This window comes from Rhinopithecus roxellana, chromosome 16 (genome assembly GCF_007565055.1).
Source record: "Rhinopithecus roxellana isolate Shanxi Qingling chromosome 16, ASM756505v1, whole genome shotgun sequence".
NCBI lineage: Eukaryota > Metazoa > Chordata > Mammalia > Primates > Cercopithecidae > Rhinopithecus > Rhinopithecus roxellana.
In genome coordinates, this window is record NC_044564.1 from 32,311,699 (window position 1) to 32,331,126 (window position 19,428).

Below are 19,428 nucleotides of genomic sequence, written 5' to 3' on the forward strand. Positions count from 1 at the left end.
TTATTTGCTATTAAATGACTGATTTTTTATGAATTCTCTCCATTGTTGTTTCTCAGTTTTTTAATTTGCTTTTGGAATTTTCAATTAGCCAATTTTAGATTTTTGTTAGAATTTATTTGTATTTCATTTGTATTTCTAAAAATAATAATAATAAACATTAATTAATTCAACCTATTAAAAGATATTTGAGGCCCTTACAACATCAGGAGATTGGTTTTCCAAAATATTTTAGGACATATGAGGATTGTGCTATTTGTATTTTATAGACTTTTTTGAGATTTTTTCCTTATTAAGTAAAAACTAAAGTTTCAATATTTTTATTTTGTCTCTGAATATTTTATTCTTTAATTTTTTATATAATTTATTTTAAAACATTCTTAAGAATGAAGATGACTTAACAATATATTGACCAAAAGATATTCTGAAGCTATGAAGGCCTCTAGTCCCATGGAATATTTTATATTTAAATATTCACTTTTTATGCATATTTATGAAAAGTTTTTAAATTAAATGTTAAGAGCTATTAGATTCATGAGACAGACAAAGCAATAAAAAAAAGAGTTTGAATTACTAATTAGATAATAATATAGGGGCTGTCTCAAATTTTGATTCATCCGCCCTGGTAAGTCTTCTCTTCCAAACATCATATTTGTAGTTATCAAATGAAGCAATGGTGCCATGCAAACTACACCACCACCTCAGCTCTACTTCTACACATTGAACAAAAAAAAAAATCATTTTTATGCATCTACATGCACAAAATAAGAAATAAACTTCTTTTATGATATTGGTAACAACAATACCAGAGCACTGGTTACAAAGTTATGAAAAAAAATTGCTGAAGTTAAAATGCCACACAAATGCAGAATTGTGCTTTTTATCTGATGGCATGGAAATTGTCAACAGCCTATTTGGGACCACTGGAAGCAAAAGAAAGAAACAGAAAGGAGTCCCCCATCAGATGATACGATTAGCAGACCCTATTGATGACATTTCATATAATGTAGAAACCACACTAATTCAGAAGATTGAGAAGATTATCAATTGACTGGTATAAGTACAGGCATGAGTAACTCTACCAATTTAGAGCATCAATTAGAAGGCCCAAAGAGAAATTATTTGTTCCAGAACCAAAATGCTAAATCAAACTATTGCAGATGAATTATTTGAGGTAAGAAATGAAGATTTCTGGGGGTGAAAAAGAAAAGAAATATGATGGAAACACTGCGGGGGTTTCTGCACTCATGATTTGGTTGCAATGTCAGGAGGATGTGAAGGCCCTATACAACATGAATTTTATCTGAAACCCTGAGATTCAAGTAACACATGTTGTTTACTCATAGAGAAGCTCTCATATGTAAATGTTTGCCTATGGCTCTAAATTGCACATTGAATGATGAAACTAAAATGGTGAATCTAACAAAATACAAGCTCTTAGGGTCCATCTGGTTTCAGTTTTCAGTGAAGCCTGAGATCAGAGTATCACTCTTTTTTTTATATCAAAATGTATTGGCATTCAAGGGAAGAGAGCTGTCAAAAATATATGCACCAAAGTAAGAATTATTTTGCAAACAAATCTCACCTTGCAGATTTGTTGAAGGATAGCCTTAGCTTAAATACAGTAGCTTAACTAACGTTTTTATGCATCTGCATTTAAATTGAAAATTTAAAATTTTTTGAATTTAAAAATGTGTAAAACTCATGCACGTGTGTGTGTGCGCGCACGTGCGCATGTGTGCGTCTGTGTGTGAATTAACAATCCTTTATTAGGGATTGAAAGCAAAATGCCAAATTTGGAGAAGTAAAGTGAAAATGGTTCACATGTGATGATTAGTCAATTTCATTAGTGAATTGTTAAAATCAGTATGCTGACATCTGTATGTGCTGAAGAAAAAAAGCTTTGACTTTATTTTTAAATACAGGCATACTTCACGTTATTGCTCTAATGGAGATATATGAGTTGATGAATGTTGTTTTCATGCCTCCTTAGACAACATCCATTCTGCCACCCATGGATCAAGGAGTAATCTAGACTTTCAAGTCTTATTATTTAAGAAATCCATTTTGTAAGGCTATTGCTGCCATAGATAGTGACTCCTCTGACAGATCTGGAATAATAAACTGAAAATTTTCTGGAAAGGATTCACTATTCTAGATGCCATTAAGAACATTTGTGATTCATGGGAGGAGGTCAAAATAGCAACATTAATAGGAATTTCAAAGAAGTTGATTTCAATCCACATGGATGACTTTGAGGAGTTCAAGACTTCAGTGGAGGAAGTAACTGCAGATGTGGAGGAAATAGCAAGAGAACTAGAATTTGAAGTGGAACCTGAACATTGACTGAATTACTACAATCTCATGAGAAAACTTGATTAGATGAGGAGTTGCTTCTTACAGAGCAACAACAACAAGAAAGTGGTCGCTTGATATGGACTTTACTTCAGGTGAGGGTGCCATGACCATTGTCGAAATGACAACAAAAAATTTAGAATGTTGCATAAAGTTAACTGATAAACCAGTAGCAGGGTTTGAGAGGATTGACTCCAGTTTTGAAAGAAGTTCTATTGTAGATTAAATGCTATCAAACAGCATCGCGTACTACAGAGAAATCTATCAAGAAAGGAAGAGTCCATTGATGCGGCAAACTTTATAGTTGTCTTTTTTTCATTATTATTATTATTGTATTATACTTTAAGTTCTAGGGTACATGTGCACAACGTGCAGGTTTGTTACGTATGTATACACGTGCCATGTTGGTGTGCTGCACCCATTAACTCATCATTTACATTAGGTATATCTCCTAATGCTATCCCTCCCCGCTCTCCCCACCCCACGACAGCCCCCAGTGTGTCATGTTCCCCTTCCTGTTTTCAAGTGTACTCATTGTACGATTCCCACCTATGAGTGAGAACATGCGATGTTTGATTTTCTGTTCTTGCAATAGTTTGCTGAGAATGGTGGTTTCCAGCTTCATCCATGTCCCTACAAAGGACATGAACTCATCCTTTATTATGGCTGCATAGTATTCTGTGGTGTATATGTGCCACATTTTCTTAATCCAGTCTATCATTGATGGACATTTGGGTTGGTTCCAAGTCTTTGCTATTGTGAATAGTGCCACAAAAAACATACGTGTGCATGTGCTTGTATAGCAGCATGATTTATAATCCTTTGGGTATATACCCAGTAATGGGATGGCTGGGTCAAATGGTATTTCTAGTTCTAGATCCTTGAGGAATCCCCACACTGTCTTCCACAATAGCTGAACTAGTTTACAGTCCCACCAACAGTGTAAAAGTGTTCCTATTTCTCCACATCCTCTCCAGCACCTATAGTTGTCTTATTTTAAGAAATTGCCACAGCTACCCCAAGCTGTAGCAACCACCAACAAAAATATTATGACTCACTGAAGGCTCAGATAATCAATAGCATTTTTTAGCAATGAAGAATTTTCAATTAAGGTATATACATTTTTTTAAACATAATGTTATTGTACACTTAATAGACTACAGCATTCTGTAAACATAACTTTCATATGTACTGGGAAATCAAAAAATGTGTGCAGCTTGCCTTATTGCTATATTTGCTTTATTGCGGTGGTCTGGAACCAAACCCACAATATCTCCAATGTATGCCTGCACTTGATTAGACAAAATGTGATTGTGTTAAATTGAGCCATATGTAATTGCCATTTTCTAGGTGAAGGCTGGCCTAATATTGGCAGTTCCATATGTCTCAACCTATCATTTAAAATCTATCACTATACATGACAAACTTCCACAGGATTTGAAAGTAGCCATTTCAAGTATAAATCTTGATATCTAAAAGACGTTATGTATAAATTTGTCAAAAGTCATAAAATTATACACTTTAAATGACTATATTTCTATATATAAATTATACCTCAATAAAATAATTCAGATCATAGCCATGAACTTCTCATTAAAAATTAAAAAGATTTTATTTAGAAGTTTAATAATTGTTCAATATTTATTTCCTAATATCTTATATTTTATTTATCTTTTTATAATCTTATTATAAGTATATACAGAGTTTTATCACTAAATCCCATGCTGATGGCCACAAATTCCTTCCAATGCATCCTCATGTGCTTTACATATTCTATGAATGACAAGAAATGAAAAGGTTACATGTGGCAGAGATTTCTAGCTGTCCACCAAAATACATTAACCCCTTCATTCATAAGATGTGAATGGAATTATGGTTCTGGATTATTCATATTCTCGCTGTATTAGAATTACACACCCATACCTCGGCAGTGTGAGTTTGCAGGATCTCCCAGTAGAACAGGCAGTGTGAGTTTGCAGGATCTCCCAGTAGAACAGGCAGTGTATTTTCCCTGCCCTGTTGATGTTGGACTTGGTAATGTAACTTGCTTTGGCCACCAGAATTTAAGTGAAAGTGACAGTGTACTGTCACTTTCTGGGCTGAGTCTCCACAGGCATCAAGCATCTCTGCTCATTCTTGTACATTTCTATTATGAGAAGAACATGCCCCAAAGAGACACTGCCCTTTCAGCCTGGGCCCCAGAACAAATGTACGTGGAGCCAAACCAACAGCCTGGCACCATGTCCAACCAACCTGTAGCCTTAATCGGAGCCTTCCAGTTCAGCTTAGGTTAGGTCAGCTGAACAATAGCCAATGTGCAAATTTGTGAGAGTGAGAATAAATGCATGTTGTTTAAAAGCCTCCAGGTTTATAGGTGGTTTGTTACACAGCATTAGTGCAATGACAGCTGACTTAGACACATACTAAATAGAGCTGGTTTTGGATGCATGGCTGCCTCATCAGACTACATGTCCCTCACAGTTAGGTGTTGACATGTGACTAACTTCTTACCAGTGAAATATAAGCAGAAGAGTTACATGTCCCTTTCAGATTTAGGCAAGACCATTAATGTGCCTCTTCTCTCTTCCCATTGGCTAGGACCAAGATATGGAAGCTACCCAGCTCTGATAACCTGTATGATGACAATGCCCTTAGGGATGATAGAACAATGACTTTGAAAGATTCTTGCTCCCTAGATGACTGCAGGCCAAGACTGCTCACCTTAGAATTGAGATGAAAGAAAAGTAAGTTTCTGTATTCTATGAGCCACTATATTTTGAATGTCTCTTACAGCCATTTATTTTTATCCTTAAGAATGAAGTTAGGAAACACTGCCTTCTCTAAAACGTTCCATGGTATTATTCTTGGAAATTTAACCCCAAGTTTGCTTTTCTAGCAATGACTTCCCCTGCCCAGTGATTTTGTGAGCTACCCAAAATCTTTTTAATGTTACTTCTTTTCTGGCTAAGAAGTAGAGTCAGGTTCTGGTTACATAACAAGCAAACAGAAGATATAAGAAAAGACAGAAGCACTGTGAGCCTTTCCTGTCAAATTCAGCTTTAAAAGCTTCTAACATGCGTGATGGCCAAGCTCTTGCTGAATTCTTTTTTACATAAGGCCTTCCAGACACCACTGAGCCTCCCTTCCTCATTCTCTCTCTCTCATTCAAGCTGATCTAATCCCTTCAGCTCTTCATTCAACAAACATTTAGAGAGCAGCTGCTATGCAGCAGACACTGGGATATAAAGACAAATGAAAATGTATTGGTCAGAAGTTACTAGGTATGCTGCAGTAACAAATAGCCCTGAAATTTCCATAAACCTGAAATAGCCCTGAAATCTGCAAATCCTAAACAACCATTTATTTCTTGCTTATTCTACACGACGATCACATGTCAGCTTCCATTCAGGAACCAGGCTGACAGAGCAACCTGGAATACTTGCTAGTCATCATAAAGGGCAAAAAAAAAGAACATGGCAAACCATATGCTGGCTTTCAAAGCTGCTGACTCAAAATGATTCACATCACTCAATGAGCCAAAGCAAGTCTCATGGAAAACCCTGACATGAATAGGGTAGGGAAATAGAGAAGAGCATGTATGTTTGCAAACAAGAACACAGTCTGCCACATGGAAGAGCCCAGCCTTCCTTCTGTTCCTTTTTGCTATCTCCTAGATACTTCTCTATCTGCACTCTCTATGCTGCATCCTAATTCACTGTGTATGTGTCCATGCCTCCTCCAGTGCCAGAAGCTCCATGAGGCAGGGATCATGTCTTACGCATCATCCAGCCCAGCACAATGCCTGGTACAGGGTATACCATTTATTCTATTGTATATTTGGAGAATAAAGAAATAATGAATGGATGGAATCAAATTGCTCCTGGTCTTGGGAGGGTATGAGACAGGAAAGTGAACACTCACAGAACAAGCCAGCAGGATATTTAGGGAGTAATAAGGGAAGAATGGCAACCTAGATAGGTTCCTTCACCCAGAAGATAGAAGATTACCCATGAATTGGGATTAGATTGTTTATAGCAAGTAGTTCCTTAGGCATGGTATCCTTGACTACTTGAAATTTGTTGCCAATCTTCGAAGGAAGGTAAGGGAGAGGGAAAGTAAAATCACACTGACTGTGCAAAGATGGAGATGAGAGAAGCTGACTGAAAACCCCAACTGACTGAGGTGACTGAAGCAGCTGGAAGGACTCTCCCTCAAACATGCAGTCAGCAAGCTTACCACTGGGAGATGATTTGAAAGCTTAACAAAAATGGAACTCCTGGGCAGACTACCACAGGCCATTCAAAAGCTATGCCCAAGGTGACTTCAACCAGAAATAAACGCAGGAACATACGTTTCTGCAGCCAGGCCATCTGTGACTTGGTTCTGCTCTACACCTTAGCTGTCCTATCCACCACACATAGCTCCAAATCACCTTTAGCCATTTCCAGATATTGAAGCCAATCTCTCAGGGCAAGGATTTGTTGTCATTGAGCCGCAGGCTCTGTGAAAGAAGGGTTTTACCCTTTTTTAATGACAAGATATCAATGTTAAACTTGAAATACTAATAGAATTATGGAATGTCAGAATTGGTAGAAACTTAAAAGCCAAAGGCTTACATCCTTTCATTTTGGAGCTCTGGCTTCTGAGTTCCTTGAGGACAGAAACCATGTCTGATTGTATGGCCAATGCCCCCAGCACAGTTTCACCAATAAATGGTGCTCAACAGAGAAGAGCTGAAAAGTAAGTAAATAGTTGTTAAATGAAAAAAAAAAATGAATGAGAGGCTGAATGAATGAATGCAATTTGGAAACTAAGACCCAAAGATATGCAGTATTATACCCAAAATTACACAATGACTTAGAGCTGTAATTAAAAGCCAGATCCTCTGGCATCTAGGGTAGAGTCTTTTATGACAGAAAGAGAATTAACCACCTTCCCAGTTCAGGGGCTTCCCAAGTTGTTTTCTTTCAGCTCCCTACCCCTACACCTCCCAGGGTAGGTCTGGGAACTTTCCCTTCACTCCACCCTCACCTACTGCATGTCTAAGACTCTACACCACTTCCTTCAGTCATGCAGGTGTCCTGGGTGAGTGCAGAATGGGGGACTGTTCTCCCAGTGTGACAGTCCTGCTGAGCAGCCTCTGAGTAAAGGACTGGTGGCAATGGAAGTGAGGGCTTGACTAGACCCCAACAAAAAGCTGGGTTAGCCTAGTCCTGGGGCTCCAGTGATAAATGATGCTGTCTGGAGCATGTGGATGCTGACTGGGCTCCCAGCTGGCTTGTGGGTGCTCACATCCAGCCCACAGTGCCCTCCAGTTGGCCCTCGCAGGCAAGCATCCTTCCTCTGGTTCCATTACCGTCTGTTCTCTTAACACCTCCCACTCCCTCCTCCAGCTAATCTAAGAGCAGGAATCCCTCCTCGCCCTCTCAAACATTTTAACTACTCCTTGAGTCCTCTCCAGCTCACGTAGGACCTGCTTTTGAAATCTAAAGCCACAAAGAAGATGTCTTTCTGCTGTTTTCTACTAAAGAGGAAAAAAACAATAATGGAGCTGGGTAAGACTTGTCAATACCTCAAAACATTATCCTACCACAAGATACCTGAGGATTTGCAGAGCACTCTCACCTGCATTACTTTACAGGAATAAAAATATATCTTTAGACGGTGATTACTTCAAATGATTTGCTTGTATAAATTCAGACATGCTCCCATAAAATTCATCTCTTGGCAGTAATCTTACCTTGCAGTGCCAACTCAGTGTGCCTGCCTCATCACCATGGGAGCTTCCTTAGTCTTTATCAATGTAAAGTTTGTTGCCACAATATTTAAAGGAACGTTCAGATTTCAACCCCAGCTTCTCCCTCCAGGAGTCCCAGAGGCTGGCCTCTGTCTAGACCAATCCTCAAGCATCTGGTAAGGATAGTGGTCATATCAAAGTGGAGACTATTGGGAAAAGTTTGTTGACTTTCTGAGAAAATTGGCAATTCATCCAATTTTTTAAAATGATAATAATAATAATCCCCACTGCTGTATAAACCTCCAAATATCTCCACTTACTGCATTAAGCATTCTTCTCCAATTGTACTCCACCTAACTAGGAAGAAGGGGAAAGAGAGGGAGAAGAATTTTCTAAGTCCCTAATATATGCCATGCTCTGAACTTTCCTAGAGAAGTCACCAATGTCAAGGCCAGCAGCCACAATCTCTCCTTGTCGTTTGCATATTTACGTGAATATTAAATTCTCATTACAACTACACTGTCTCAACCTGACACCTGAATATGGAAAGCCCAACTGAGAACAATATGTGCATGTTTTCCTAAATAAAGCAAAGCAAAAAAACTGAGTCCATTACTCTGACATCTCGGGAAAAGAGTATCTCTGGTCTGCTTCAATGATCCATATCTTCCTGTGATGCGGTCCATGTTGAATTTCCAGATATTGGTTTGTAGAGGGAGACATATGCCCACATGTCCATTGTCCATGCTCATAAGATATCCCTGATTGCTGGTGCAAAATACTAGTGTTTCTTGAAGAACCTCTGCTTATCTTGCCAACGCAGGAGGTGAGGAACTTGTACAACGTGCATCCCAGAAAACATGCAGAACCCACCATTTGCTTTTTAACCCAAGGAGGCCATAAGATAGCATAGGCTGACCAACTTGGGGCCACTGAGCAAGCCAAAGTCCAAAAATAATCACCTCAAAAGGCAGAGGCAGCAGTTGTCAGAAACACATTCTATTTAATGCTTTTTGGCTGCCTGGTGGGAGCTAACTGGCAGTCAGGCTGTCAACGCCAGTGATATTTAATTTAATTTTTCCCATGAAAACACTGTGGGGACTCATTAATCCAGAGAGCCCATTTCCTGGGAATAATAATAATAATGAGATTTTACCAGGTACACAATTGTTCCAGTTGCCTCCCTTACTTTATTATTCGTTGAAGTATTCCAGAGACCGCTGATGCTATTTTTGATCTGGAAGTAAGGGGCAGAGTCCACTGAGCCAATCACATAGGGAGCCACTCCTGTCCTTAGAGTGTTCTCTGGACCCTGCCACACCAGGTCATCTCAAGCAGATAAGACTTAAGGTCAGAGAGTTTCTATTGATGTGGATGCCACTTTGGTTTACTAAAAGCATATGCTATAGTTTCAGAATAAAACTGTGAAGAATGACAGGAGCTAGAGGAAGTTGTTTATCCAGAGCTGAAATGTAAGGAAGCCAATTTCAAGGGTGGGGCATCCACCCTCAGAACAAGACTCTTCTTCTTCTTCTTAGAGTCTCATTGTTAGCCATGAATCTTGGGCTCCTCAGATGGACCCAGTCACCCAGGATTCCCTGGCCTGAGACACATTTGCACCTGCAAAGATACTGCCCATAGTGCCCTGTCAAAATCTGACTGTCCCAGTCCCTTTTCTTCAATATCTGCCTGGTGACTGAGAAGTCAATCAAATACACTGATTAGTAATAGAGAATTAATGGATGATAATTACTTATGTGTTGTCCTTCCAAATAAAAATAACATGATTCAGCTGAAGTTTAAGTCTTAACCTGAATTTTCCAATTACTGGAATTTTAGGCAATACGGCAGGCCAATGGAGAAATTTGGGAAAGGAGTTAGGAAATGGTCTTCTTTCATATCAAATAAGCCACTAGTTACTCTGTTAACACTTAGAGCTGGCTCTACATACTCCCATCTGGGGGAGGAGGAGAGTCTATTAAGTTGGATGCTAAAGTATTATTTACAATAAAAAGGTCAAAAAATTGAAATGGCCATATGTTAATCTTGGGGAATCTTGCACAGTTATTGACATTATTATGAGGAGTATATTAATCTGTTTTCATGCTGCTGATAGAGACATACCTGAGACTGAGAAGAAAAAGAGGTTTAATTGGTCTTACAGTTCCACATGGCTGGGGAGGCCTCAGAATCATGGCAGGAGGTGAAATACACTTCTTACATGGTGGCAGCAAGAGAACATGAGGAAAAAACAAAAGCAGAAATCCCCAATAAAACCATCAGATCTCTTGAGACTTGCTCACTGTCATGAGAATAGCACGGGAAAGACCAACGCCCATGATTCAATTACCTCTCCCTGGGTCCCTCCCACAACACGGGGAAATTCTGGGAGATACAATTCAAGTTGAGATTTGAGTGGGGACACAGCCAAACCATATCATTCCATCCCTGGCCCCTCCAAATTTCATGTCCTCACATTTCAAAACCAGTCATGCCTTCCCAACAGTCCCCCAAAGTCTTAACTCATTTCAGCATTAACCCAAAAGTCCATAGTCCAAAGTCGCATCTGAGACAAGGCAAGACCCTTCTACCTATGAGCCCGTAAAATCAAAAGCAAGCTAGTTACTTCCTAGATACAATGGGGGTACAGTATTGGGTAAATACAGTCATTCCAAATGAGAGAAATTGGCCAGAACAAAAGGGCTACAGGGCCCATGCAAGTCCGAAATCCAGTGGGGCTGTCAAATTTTAAAGCTCCGAGATGATCTCCTTTGACTCCAGGTCTCACATACAGGTCACACTGATGCAAGAAGTGGGTTCTCATGGTCTTGGACAGCTCTGCCCCTGTGGCTTTGCAGGGTACAACCTCCCACCCAGCTGCTTTCATGGGCTGGCGTTGAGTGTCTGCAACTTTTCCAGGCATGCAGTGTAAGCTGTTGGTGGATCTACCATTCTGGGGTCTGGAGGACAGTGACCCTCTTCTCACAGTTCCACTAGGCAATGCCCAAGTACAGACTCTGTGTGGGCTCCAACCCCACATTCCCCTTCCACACTGCCCTAGCAGAGGTTCTCCATGAGGGCCCTGCCCCTGCAGCAAACTTTTGCCTGGGCATCCAGACATTTCCATACACCTTCTGAAATCTAGGCGGAGGTTCCCAAACCTCAGTTATTGACTTCTGTGCACCCACAGACTCAACACCACGTGGAAGCTGCTAAGGCTTGGGGCTTCCACCCTCTGAAGCCAGTGTGAGCTAAATGTTGGCCCCTTTCAGCCACAGCCAGAGTGGCTGGGACATAAGGCACCAAGTCCCTAGGCATGGGGACTCTGGGCCCGGCCTACAAAACCACTTTTTCCTCCTGGGCCTCTGGGCCTGTGCTGGGAGGGACTGCTGTGAAGTTCTCTGAAATGCAGTTCTCTGAAATGGCCCAAAGACATTTTCCCCATGGTCTTGGGGATTAACATTAGGCTCCTTGCTACTTATGCAAATTTCTGCAGCTGGTTTGAATTTCTCCTCAAAAAATTGGTTTTCCTTTTCTACAACATCATCAGGCTGCAAATTTTCCAAACTTTTATGCTCTGTTTCCCTTTTAAAATGGAATACTTTTGGCCGGGTGCGGTGGCTCAAGCCTGTAATCCCAGCACTTTGGGAGGCCGAGATGGGCAGATCACGAGGTCAGGAGATTGAGACCATCCTGGCTAACACTGTGAAACCCCATCTCTACTAAAAAATACAAAAAACTAGCGGGCGAGGTGGCGGGTGCCTGTAGTCCCAGCTCCTCGGGAGGCTGAGGCAGGAGAATGGCATGAACCCGGGAGGCGGAGCTTGCAGTGAGCTGAGATCCGGCCACTGCACTCCAGCCTGGGCAACAGAGTGAGACTCCGTCTCAAAAAAATAAATAAAAAATAAAAAAATAAAAAATAAAATAAAATAATAAAATGGAATGCTTTTAACAGCATCCAAATCACCTTTTGAATGCTTTGTTGCTTAGAAATTTCTTCTGCCAGATACCCTAAATCATCTCTCTCAAGATCAAAGTCCCAAAATCTCTAGGGCAGGGGCAAAATGCCGCCAGTCTCTTTGCTAAAACATAATAAGAGTCACCCTTGCTCCAATTCCCAGCAAGTTCCTCATCTCTATATGAGACCACCTCAGCCTGGACCTTATTGTTCATATCACTATCAGCATTTTTGTCAAAACCATTCAACAAATCTCTATAAGGTTCCAAACTTTCCCACATTTTCCTGTCTTCTTCTGAGCCCTCCAAACTGTTTCAACCTCTGCCTGTTACCCAGTTCCAAAGTCTCTTCCACATTTTCAGGTATCTTTTCAGAAATGCCCCACTCTACTGGTACCAATTCACTGTATTAGTCCATATTCACACTGTTGATAAAGACATACCTGAGACTGAGAAGAAACAGAGATTTAATTGGACTTACAGTTCCACATGACTAGGGAGGCCTCAGAATCATGGCAGGAGGTGAAAGGCATTTCTTACATGGCAGCAGCAAGCGAAAATGGGGATGAAGAAAAAGCAGAAACCCCTGATAAACCCATCAGATCTCATTAGACTTACTCACTATCATAAAAATAGCACTGGGAAAGATTGGCACCCATGATTCAATTACCTCTCCGTGGGTCCCTCCCACAACATGTGGGAATTCTGGGAGATACAATTCAAGTTGAGATTTGGGTAGGGACACAGACAAACAATTTCAAGGAGTATGTAGAAATACGACAAATTATGTATTAAATTAATTGGGGAAATCAAAATAATATCTATATTAAAATTGTAGCTATTTTTAAAACACATATCAAGTACTACTTGGCCTTTAAAAAAAGAGAAATCTTTTCATTTGCAACAACATGGATGAATCTGGAAGATATTATGCTGAGTGAAATATGCCAGGCACAGAAAGACAAATACTGCCTGATCTTACTCATGTGTGGAATCTAAAAGAAGGTGAACTCAAAGAATTAGAGAGTAGAACAATGGTCACCAGACACTATGGGGTGGGAAGGAGGGAATGGAGAATTATTGATCAAAAGGTATAAAGTTTCAGACAGACAGGAGGCCTAGGTTTATAGCAATTAAGATTACTATAGTCAAAATAATGTACTATATATTTCATAATAAGAGTAAATTTCAGATGTCTCTGCATAAAAAATGATAGGTAAGCCAGATAATGGATAAGTTAATTAGCTTAAGTAGATCATGCCATATTGATCCATATATCAAAATATCACATTATACCCCATAAATGTAAACAACTGAAACTTGTTAGAAAAAATATAATATGGGCCAGCCACAGTGGCTCACGCCTGTAATCCCAGCACTTTGGGAGGCTGAGGCAGGTGGATCACGAGGTCGGGAGACCGAGACCATCCTCGCTAACACGGTGAAATCTTGTCTCTACTAAAAATACAAAAATAAAATAAAATTAGCCGGGCGTGGTGGCAGGTGCCTGTAGTCCCAGCTACTTGGGAGGCTGAGGCAGGAAAATGGTGTGAACCTGGGAGGCGGAGCTAGCAGTGAGCTGAGATCACGCCACTGCACTCTGGCTTGGGCAACAGAGAGAGACTCCATCTCAAATATATATATATATATATATATATAAAGATATAGGCAACAATTGGACACAATATTGGAAAATGATGTCAATAGCCAATATGAGTAAGGGATAGGATTAACCCTTCAATTTCCTGAAGTAGTCTAGATAAACTTTTCTTTGCAAAGATAACAAACTATTTTAAAAAGGAGAATATGGGCCAGGTGCAGTGGCTCATGCCTGTAATCCCAGCACTGTGGGAGGCCAAGGCAGGTGGATCACGAGGTCAGGAGATCGAGACCATCCTGGCTAACATGGTGAAACCCCGTCTCTACTAAAAAAGACAAAAAAAATTAGCCAGGTGTGGTGGTGGGCACCTGTAGTCCCAGCTACTCGGGAGGCTGAGGCAGGAGAATGCTGTGAACCCGGGAGGTGGAGTTTGCAGTGAGCCGAGGTCATGCCACTGCACTCCAGCCTGGGCAACAGAGCGAGACTCTGTCTCAAAAAAAAAAAGGAGAATACGGGCACGAAAGATATTAAATTCTAGGCTGAATGTTCCGGAGACTCTCTGAAGGTAGACTAAGAAGATATCTGTGCTCAGGTACTATACTCTGCTGAAGAAAACGTGTAGATATTTAATGTCATTTTTAAAAAACGCATACCATCTACTTAAGGAAGAAAATTTACCTTAGATGGACTGGGAAACTTCAATAACATTGGAAGAGATCTTTCCTCTTGCAGATGGATCTCATTTTTTATAAACAGACCCTTCTCAACCCACTCTCAAGTGTCCCAGCTCATCCAAAAGCATCTGCCTGGCCCAGGAGCTGAGGCTGAGAGCATGCTGCCCACAGAAAGGGGGACTTGCCGCCCAGTGCTCAGCCTGTTCTCAGAAGCTGCAGTTTCCTTCCTCCATCCTGCCATTGGCCTCAAATTGAGGAAGGGAAGTAGCCATGTGATTGCTGCTGTTTCCATTTCCAGCTCTCTAAATTTAGCTGTCAGACTTTCTGACCTGGCCATCTGAGGCCAGGCATAATATCTTCCAGTTTCATCCATGCTGTTGCAAATGACAAGATTTGTCTCTTTTGAAAGCCAAGTAGTACTTGATACGTGTTGTTAAAATGGCTACAATTTTAATATAGGTATTATTTTGATTTCCCCCCTTAATTTAATATATAATTTGGCATATTTCTACATACTCCTTGATGTGGTTTGGCTGTGTCCCCACCCAAACCTCAACTTCAATTGTATTTCCCAGAATTCCCACTCTGAGAACTTTCCATGTTTCTATTTTAGTTGTTTTGTGTTGAATCAAAGGCATTTCAGCACAGAAACTGAAATTCTCCAGAATATCCGATTCTGGAAACTCCAAAGTTGAAGGGTGAATACAGAGCTCCTGGATTTTTCAAGTTCCCACCAGATTTTCAGCTTGAGTTTTTGTCCAACAAAGCGGTTCATGTTGCTCAAATTCCCATCTCCTCCACCTACCTTCATTCACTCAGTTAACATTTGACAAATATTTACTGAGTATCTACTGTATGTTAGACACTCCTCTAGGCACTGGGACAGCAGCATGAACAAAGCAGATAAAGCGATCTGCTTACCTTACTGTGGGAAGAAACTACTTATAACCAGAATACATAAGAAAAATAGTAAACTAGACAGTGATCCAATTATCTGAGAGGAAATAAGCAGGGAAATGAAATGGAGGTATTGGGAGTAAAGATGACTGTACCAATTTATTAGATAGAATCACAAGAAATTGCCATTTTGGAGGTCATATATTACTTTTGAACTATTGGCAATTTCATGTGATTTAATCTGCATTGGTTTTCTATTGTTGCATAACAAATTATTACACACTTAGTGTTCTCAGCAAATAATGCAATGAACACAAAGATCCTCAGGCAGTTATACGCTTGGATTGTTGAAGAACAGCCATGAGGTCTTAGTAGCTGGACTGGAGACGGAAAGTAGCAGGATTCCAAGTCAGACAGCATTGCAAAGTGAATAGATCACGCAGAGACCAGTAGGCAAAGGAAAGGATTTGACTTTTACTCTGAGAGTATTGTGAACTCAATAAAGAATTTTGAGCAGATTTTGGCATGATCTGACTTACAAACTAACAGGACCACTTGCTGCTGTGTTGAGAACACATGAAGACAGGCGAGGGCAGAAGCTGGGAGACCAATTAGGAATCAGCTTCTGTAATCTAGGCAAGAAATGATGGTGGTTTGGACCTGGGTAGCAAAGGAGGTGGTGAAGAGTGACTGGGTTCGGAGTATATTTTGAAAGCAGGACTGAAAAGACTGCACATAAGGTAAAAGAAAAGTCAAAAATGACTCTGCTATGTTTTGGATTTAGTCTGTCCCTGCACAAACTCATGCTGAAATTTGATTCCCAATGTGGCAGTGTAAGTCATATGGACTAGTGGGAGGTCTTTGAGTCACTGAGGCTGGGGGGGATTCCTTTGTGGACAGATTAATGGTCTCCCATGGAGGCGAGCACTTGCTCTCTCAGGAATGGATTCATTCCTGCAAAACAGGTTTCTTAAAAAGAGTCTGGCTTCCTTGATTTCTCTTGCTTCCCTTCTCTCAATGTGATCTCTTTGCAAACTTCACTCCTCTCTACTCCCCTTCTGCTTTCCACCATGAGTAGCAGCAGCAGGAGGCCTTCACCAGAGGCACCTGCCCAATCTTGAACCACCCAGCCACCAGAATGATGAGCCAAATTAGCATCTTTTCTTTATAAATTACCGAGTCTCCAGTATTCTGTTTTAGCAACACAAAACAGACTAAGACAGACTTCCAAAGTTTTTGACCTGAACAACCAAAAGGATGCAATTGCCATTCATGAAAATAGTGATGACTGCAGGAAGAGCAAGTCTGTGAAGGAGATACCAGGAGCTTTGTTTCAGTTGGGTTAAATTTTAGTTGTGTGTTGACATCTGAATTGAGATTTCAAGTAGACAGTTGGGTACACAAGTCTGGGGTCAAGGGAGACATCTAGCTAAGACAGAAATTATATATTCAGCTAAACATAAGTTCATAGTGACATCTCTGACCTTAACCCAGTACCACAGAGTTCATCTAGCCGTCCTGTCCTGCTCATCTGTAACTTTACTCTCTGACAATGAGAAACCTGGTCCCACCAATGATGATCATTCTTGACCTTGACAGAGAATTTCTGGGAAATAGGGGAACCTGAAGCTTGGCTGGTATGTGTTTCAAAGAGAATGACAGAAGAGAAATTGGAGTCAACAACTATATGTAAACAGTGGTTCCCAGCATTCGGTATTGATCACAATCACCTGCAGGCTTGTTAAAGCACAGATTGCTGGGCCCACACCCAGAATTTTTGATTCAGTAGATTTGGAGTAAGGCCCAAGAATCTGTATTTCTTACATGCTCCCAGGTGATGCTAATGCTGCTGGTCCTTATACCACACTTTGAGAACCACTGGACTCATGGAATTTTGACTGACAAGGAAGACAAGAAATGGAGCAATAGGTAGAGGGTGAAGTGGGTCAAGAGAAGTTTTTTGGGGAGTGTGTGTGTGTGCACGTGCGTGCGTGTGTGTAGGCAAGAGGTAACAGCACATTTATAGTCTAATGAGAAGAGTCCAGTAAAGAGGAAAAGAATAGTGTTTCAAGAGATGGGGATAGTGGAAATGGTAGGGAATTGCTGGAGGAAAATCCTTGAGCTGGTGAAAGGATCGACTCAGTGCCGAGAAAGGACAGGCCTGAAAGAGCAGCATGTTCAATTCATTCTTAGTAATAAGAGGGAAAGCAGAGTATATCAGAACAAATGGAGGTAGATGAGGAGAGTTGGCACTGGGGCCTTGTGAAGTCTCTTTTCATTGCCTCTCATTTCTCAATGAAAGAAAATGTAGTTATCCCCTGAGAGAGAGGCTGGAGCAGGCAGCGTCAGAGTTTGGAGGTTGAAGAATGACAAGAATCGCCTAGGAGAAGGCAGAGTAAACAGATTAGAGAAATACAGAATGATTGCTGAGCAGTATTATGGGCCTTCTTGGGGTGAGTGGTCAGGAAGTGAAAGTGAGACCGGCATGTGTGGCTGTGTTTTTCTTCCAGCCTGGTTCAGCAGCACAGGAACAGGCGTGGAGTAAGAGCAGAGTTGGATTTGCACAGGATGTGGTTTCTCAGGGAAAGGCAATGAAGCAAGAGAAGAGGCAGAGATTTGGCTGGTTGACTAGAATGAAAGCACTTCCCATTTCTGTTTGGCCTTATGAAATATTCAATAAAAAATACTTTCTACATTTATCTTTTCCTGTTATTGAAGCAACAATAATAACTGCAATTTTGAAGGCTGCAACCATCACGGAAATGTGTTTATAGTACACTGTTATTGAACAAAGGTAGGATACAAAACTGGGTCTATTCTGGAATTGCAGAAAAATAAAAATGATGGAAGAATGTGGACAGTGATAAGTCCAGGGATGATTGAAAAAGGTTTAATTCATGTAGTGGTGAGATTGTGGAGGAATTTCTTTCTTATTTTCCTATTTATTTATGTTCAGTTTAGGTCAATAAACATTAACTGAGTATCTATTAATGCCCATCATTGTTCTAGGCTCCAAGAGCACCAAAGAAAGGAGGAGGATTCAGAAAAGAAGAAAGAGGAAGAGGGAAGAAGATGGTAGAGAAGGAGGAGAAATTATAGTTTTCTTTTTCACTTAAAAAGCCTATGGGCGGAGGGGGCAGAGCAAGATGGCCAAATAGGAACAGCTCCAGTCTCCAACTCCCAGCACGAGCGATACAGAAGACCGGTGATTTCTGCATTTTCAACTGAGGTACTGGGGCCATCTCACTGGGGAGTGCCAGACAATTGGTGCTAGTTAGTTGCTGCAGCCTGACCAGCAAGAGCTGAAGCAGGGCGAGGCATTGCCTCACCTGGGAAGCGCAAGGGGGAAGGGAATCCCTTTTCCTAGCCAGGGGAACTGAGACACACAACACCTGGAAAATCAGGTAATTCCCACCCCACTACTGCGCTTTAAGCAAACGGGCACACCAGGAGATTATACCCACACCTGGCCAGGAGGGTCCCACGGCCATGGAGCCTCCCTCATTGCTAGCACAGCAGTCTGCGATCTAACCAAAACGGCAGCAGCGAGGCTGGGGGAGGGGCGCCCGCCATTGCTGAGGCTTAAGTAGGTAAACAAAGCCGCTGGGAAGCTCGAACTGGGTGGAGCTCACAGCAGCTCAAGGACACCTGCCTGTCTCTGTAGACTCCACCTCTGGGGACAGGGCACAGCTAAACAACAAAAGGGGAAGCAGCAGAGGCCTGTGCAGACGCGAACGACTCTGTCTGACAGCTTTGAAGAGAGCAGTGGAACTCCCAACACAGAGGTTGAGATCTGAGAACGGACAGACTGCCTGCTCAAGTGGGTCCCTGACCCCTGAGTAGCCTAACTGGGAGACATCCCCCACTAGGGGCAGTCTGACACCCCACACCTCACAGGGTGGAGTACACCCCTGAGAGGAAGCTTCCAAAGTAAGAATCAGACAGGTACACTCGCTGTGCAGCAATATTCTATCTTCTGCAACCTCTGCTGCTGATACCCAGGCAAACAGGGTCTGGAGTGGACCTCAAGCAATCTCCAACAGACCTACAGCAGAGGGTTCTGACTATTAGAAGGAAAACTATCAAACAGGAAGAACACCTATACCAAAACCCCATCAGTACATCACCATCATCAAAGACCAGAGGCAGATAAAACCACGAAGATGGGGAAGAAGCAGGGCAGAAAAGCTGGAAATTCAAGAAATAAGAGC